This window comes from Mus caroli, chromosome 15, assembly GCF_900094665.2.
Source record: "Mus caroli chromosome 15, CAROLI_EIJ_v1.1, whole genome shotgun sequence".
Classification (NCBI taxonomy): domain Eukaryota; kingdom Metazoa; phylum Chordata; class Mammalia; order Rodentia; family Muridae; genus Mus; species Mus caroli.
This window is the reverse complement of record NC_034584.1, coordinates 63,115,063-63,120,952: the sequence shown is the minus strand read 5'-3', so window position 1 is coordinate 63,120,952 and position 5,890 is coordinate 63,115,063. Positions and strand designations below refer to the sequence as shown.

The 5,890-nt window shown below is 38.9% G+C and overlaps 1 non-coding gene across 1 annotated transcript; it reads right to left on the bottom strand.

Annotated features, from left to right (window-relative positions):
• Window positions 1-4,436: 4,436 nt before the first annotated feature.
• On the bottom strand, window positions 4,437-4,496 carry LOC115029443. Its single transcript, XR_003835020.1, has one exon. It is a non-coding gene; the product is annotated as a U7 small nuclear RNA (small nuclear RNA).
• Window positions 4,497-5,890: the final 1,394 nt, after the last annotated feature.

The window sequence follows — 5,890 nt, the reverse complement described above, 5'->3', positions numbered from 1 at the left end:
AAGTTTTTTAAATTGAATGGATATTTGTTTGCTGCAAATCCAAGACACCAGATTCAGTACATGATGGCTCATAAATATTATTAGAAAGGAAGTCGAAGAAGGAACTTGAAATGGCATGTGTGTCTGTGCATGTGCCTCTCTCTCTCTCTCTCTCTCTGTGTGTTCTTCATAAACTAAGAATAAGGTTGTCTATAGAAATAACTACAAGAGAGATGTGTAAAGACACATAATCCAGCCACAGGCCTGAGATGTTTCTTTTTCGAAACAGATTGTTATTTAAAATAACTAATGGACTGACAGCCTAGCCCTCCTGAGAAGTGATTCAACTGAGAGGCATCTGTAGCACCTGCTGAGCCCACCTGCTGAGCTACCCCAGCACTTCTCAATTATGAGCCACTGAACAATAGAGCGGGGATATTAAAGGAAGGCAGGGTGGGAGGCTGTGATAAGTGATCTAATAAATTCAGGAACACTCTGAGAAGTCCTGCGGTATCAAAAGGTAACATTATTTAAATTAGAATTCCATCTCATCTCTAAGTACACACAGTCTGCAGTGTATAGGAATCTATTACCACCTTCCCTAAATGACTGCATACTTTAAAAAGCGTTGCTTTGAATGTTGGCTATCTGTCATTACATTTTAGAACTCTTCTCTTCTTTCTTCTCTGTGGAAAGCTTTGCTTTTATCTTATCTGGATGTTGAAAAATTGAAAACTACCGCTAAGTCTTGTCTTTCTCTAGAGGCCCGTATTGCTGGCCTTGAAAGACCCTTGACATCTTTCTTAATCAGAAGTGGCTGTCAATGGTGTCTCTACAAACTATGTGTAGGATCATGTCTACTTGCAAAAGCTGCCACACCTTTTTCTTTCCTTCCTTCCTTCCTTCCTTCCTTCCTTAATTTATTTTTTTCCTTCCTTATTTATTTTATTTTGTGTTGTACAAATTCCAAGCATAACTAGTAAACTAAAAACAGCTACCTTGTTCATAGTGACTATCTGGAAGATACTGACTATTTGGGGCTATAAACACACTAGTGCTGCATGCAAATCAAAGATGCAAATCCCACTTCCTATGGGATATGGTTGTTAACTGAGAGACAAGAAGACAGGTTGGGGGTGAAGATAATGCTTCACTATTGTTAATATGCCTTTTATGTAGTCTAAATATTTTTTTCCTTAAGGCTCAAACTATAGCTTTGGTCCTTTAAATATAGATCTTTAAATATGACTTCTTCTCTGTAAAAACACAGAACAAGATTAAACACACTAAGTTAGTTTATCAAACAGAATTAAATACATCTGGTATTAGCTCTGGACTCTGTCATCTAATATTTATCTCATGCTGGACTCATCTCACCTCTCAAATACAAACTTTGATTAATAAAAGATAGCCTCATGATCTTGCTGAAAGGAGATTGTGGTGCTGAGCATGTTCAGTTCCGGGGACTGCATAGATCCCAGCATGTTAGGTCTATTCCTTTTATTCCCTGGACTAATCCCAAAGAAACAATAGTGGATTGCAAGTAATCATGGATAGAGAAATGGGTAATTACCAACACACATAATAGTTATTCAGGATTATACATGTTATATGACCAAGCCCACATGAAAGGCACTGAGAAACAAGTAGAAAGACATCTGCTGGAGATAAAAAGGCCCTGGCATTGGCACTAAGGTCTTAACATGGAAAAGTGAACTTCAATTTCATTTAGCTCCTTTCTTAACCCTTTTAAAACCCCATAGCCACTATGATTATTCTTTTCTCATAGATCACTATTACTTTTAACAGGCACACACACACACACACACACACACATCCCTTTTCTCATCTGGTTCTTCCAAATCAAATTACATGTGTATCCTTCATTCACAGAATGAAAATATAAGACGCTAAAAGGTTGATCAACTTCCCAAAGTCACAGAGAAAGCAGGAAAGAGTCTGATTCTGTCTCTGCTCTAAGATCTCCTGTCATCTCATTTACTCAGCGATATGCCATTTTCAAATCTGCAAATAACCCCGCTTGTCCTTGAACTCCACTTGAAAAGACATCTTCCCCAAGGAATTCAGAGCAAGCAGTTCATTCCTTACCATTGTTTCTAGTTTCCTCTGTGATTTCTGCTTTTATCCTTAAAAGGGCTTCTACAAAGTCTCTTCCAATTGCTAAGTAAATTGGCTGCTTAACTTTCTATTAATTACTTGCAAGGACTCTGGCCTATTATGGAGAATCAACACAAGGTGGGGTTTCTGTTAATTTATTTCATTCCTTCATCCTGAATTCCAGCTGATGGGCCCTCTTGGCACTACAAATCCAGAGCAAGTAATTAACAACTACACTTTCAACCCAATTCTCTTTCTTTTCTCCTTTTCTAACTGCTTCTGCCTTGTTTGATCTGGTTCATTCTCTTAATGAGCTTGTGTGCATGCCAGAGTTGTGTCTTTTGGTCTGAGTAGATTTAGAAGGTTGGGAAATATGGGGAAATGAAGCAGACAGCATAGTGAGTGAATCAAAGGGCCACAGCCCTCAGCACATTGCAGAACACCAACCAAGGAAAAGCAATGTCCATTACCATGCCAACAACACTGCTTCCCTTTACTGAGCAAATCAGCCTTTAGGAGCACCAGACCCCTTTCCCTGCTCCTTGTTACCAATCCAAAATAATAGCATCAATATCACCCTCATTTCATAGATGGGACTGTTGGGAATAGCCCTGTTGCTGTTTTTAATTTGATGCTAAGTCTGCTTGACAAGAGGGGCTGCCTAGAATGAGGAGTGAATCACATACTCAGGACTTCATGTGACCCTTCTAATGAATAAAGATTTCAAGGAAACCAGTCACTGGGTGAGTAGACAGGACTTCCTGGTCAGACAGAGGGACTTTGGAGACAGGGGAAGGATATAGGCTTTAGGACAGGAAGGACAATGGAGCCAAAATGTAGGTATCAGAGATGTCCCCAGCCCCCAGTTCAGGTAAAGGATCCCTTGGGATCTTCTACCAGAGAATTTAATTTAGAATGGCTTACTATTAGGATGTACTAGTTATTGTGCTCAGCGATTGTGTTGTCTTTTGATTCTAAACTAAGATTGTGTAGTGTTTTCCTTCATTAGGTGATTCAAATGAGTTCCAGAGAAAAGGCGAAATGATGGGCCACCCCAGCCAGCCACGAGAATTTGAAAGTGTGGGGCTGGTGTGGCAATGACCATCCACGGGAACTTAGTGATCTGGAGAGATTTCAGACCTCTGGGTCAGGGAGTCTCCATGAGATGAGAACAGACCTGTGCCTTACTGGTGCATTTTTTTAATACTTCATGCTACATGGGACAATGATGATCAGAGAATTAAAAATCATGTTTCAAAAAATGCTATTGCTATGACTAACCCCTGTCTCCTGCCCTAGGTGGTTGTATGATTAGAGAAATTCAAAAGTCTTTCTTTCAGCTCTGACATCAGATGACCTAAAGGTCTGAGGAACAGAGGAAGGGGAGAAGAATAGAATATTTATGCCTTTATGAAATAGGGACAACAATTTTCTTACAGATCTGGTCTCTAAGTTGGACAGGTGATAGTTTGTAGAGAATCTGGTGAAAAGTAAGGTACTCAAGTTTATACTGTGTGTCGTTGCTAGCAAGAAGCACGACAGTGGCCAAGAGAGACAGAGATAGCAAGATGTTACACTTCTCATGAAGTGTACACTTCTGCCCATGAAGTCAGATAGTTCTAAACCTTCCATAGAATAGCTCACTCATTAGTATGTATTTCAGGGGCTAGAATTCGAAGACATGATCAAAATACAATAGGTGTACTCTAGGAAACTACCTGGCTTAAAACTAACCAAAGTGAAAATTTCAGACCCAATAGAAACCTGGATAAACTCAAGAACTTCCAAGGACCAACCTCAGCTTGGTTCAGGTTCTGAGAGGGCTGTCTGGGTGTGGCAAAAACAAAGGACTCCAAGTCAAATTGTGGGTTCAAGCGGGCAGCCCATGTTCTACTGAGATGGCTTTCATGACCTCTCTCTCTCTCTCTCTCTCTCTCTCTCTCTCTCTCTCTCTCTCTCTCTGTCTCTGTGTGTGTGTTTCTATGTCTGCGGAAGAAACATCACTTGTCATACATAATACTAGTATCATTGTTTTAAAGAATAAACTACATCTATATCTAATCTATATCTAGNTGTGTGTGTGTGTGTGTGTGTGTGTGTGTGTGTTCTGCTTTCTGCTCTAGACAGCTTTTTGTTGTTGTTGTTTTAGTATTCTAAAAACTCTCTAGTAGAGACAGGTAGCTTTCTGCTTGCAACAGCCCTCTCTGCTAGTAAAAATTCTAAAAGCTCTCTAGATAATTCATAGGTTTTCTGAATAAAGTCAAAAATGCTGCTATAAGAAATTTTTATGTCTTCTGACCAAGTCAGAAGTCCTCTTAGAAAAATTCTAAAAGTAATTCTTGGGTTTTCCAATCAAAATCAGAAAGCCAGAAAAAATTCTAAAAGACCTATATTCACTCTTCAGACAGCCTTCTCTGGATAGCTGATAGAAAACATTCTGAAAGAGTTGGTTCAATTACTCTTTAAGTGATTTTTGGGATTCCTCAATATCAGGAATCCTCTTAGTAAAAGAATTCTAAGAGTTCTAAAAAAATTCTAAAATAGCTGCATTCAGTCTCCATGAATTTTCTAACAAAAATCAGAAATCCTGTTAGAAAAAAAATTCATAAAGAGCTGTGTTCGCTCTCCAGAGATTTCCAGATAGCTTAGCTCTAGCCAGAGGGGAAAAAATAATCTAAAAAAGAACTACTATCACTTCTTGGTACCTCACTTCATGTAGACCAAAAGCCCACTTTTTAATTTACCTATCAATTCAGTTATTTAATTCCAGGTTCCCTCTTGGACATCCCATGAATCAGCATTCTAGACCTTATTCCCTTAACTCTTAGGAAAAGTACAGCAAGGATATATTTTTTCTTTCTTTCTTTTTCTTTTTTTTTCAATTAATTATTTTATTTATTTACATCTCAAATATTACCACGCTCACAGACTTCTTCCCCTAACCCTCCTTCCCTTTACATCTGTGATTTGCCTGCCTTTATAAATTTAGCTGGGTGAGACCTTGTCCTAAGATTACCATTCTGATCACACCTGGATCTAAGTTAGCTCTGTCCCAGGCTAACCCTGATCTCAGGAATCTGCCCATATTTGTAAGCATAAACAATAACAAAAAACTCAGCTGAGTGAGATTTTACCCTGAGATCACCACTCCCTAAATCATTTTATCTCCTTGCTTAGTATCTTCCTGACAAATTGGCTTGTAGTGTTGCTGCCTCTGTTCCTTTAAATCTGTGAAGCCTCTTATACAATTTATTTTGCATCCTTATATTTTTGCACAGTTGAGAAATTATATTTCAAACTCATGTTTTTAAAGTTCTTTTCTACAGCCTTAAGGGCAGTCCTGAAAGTCCCAGCATTTAACATTTTGCTCAAACATTAGCCACACCTTTGGCTCCCAGATTCATGATGTCTCTGATTATCATGAGTCATTAAACATTAGCAGAGAGGACATTCCTGGAGGAATATGAAAATATGTGCATTATTATACAAACAAGCCTTATGCCCACAGCAGCCATCAATGCCACATGTGGAGGCCCACTTCTGATGGCCCTGTCCCAGGGGCAGAAACCATGTAATTCTGTCTCTACAAAGGCCATGCCATACTCGCCCAAGAACCAGCTGAGATTTAAAAAAAGAAAAAAAAAAAAAAGAAAGAAAGAAAGAAAAGAAATACATCCACATTTCCTCAAAGCAAGACCATTCAAGATCTACAGAAGGTAGTTGTTCAAGTTTCAATGCCACTAGCTGACAAGACAAAACAATAGGACACTAGCCAGGACACTGACAAGAAATT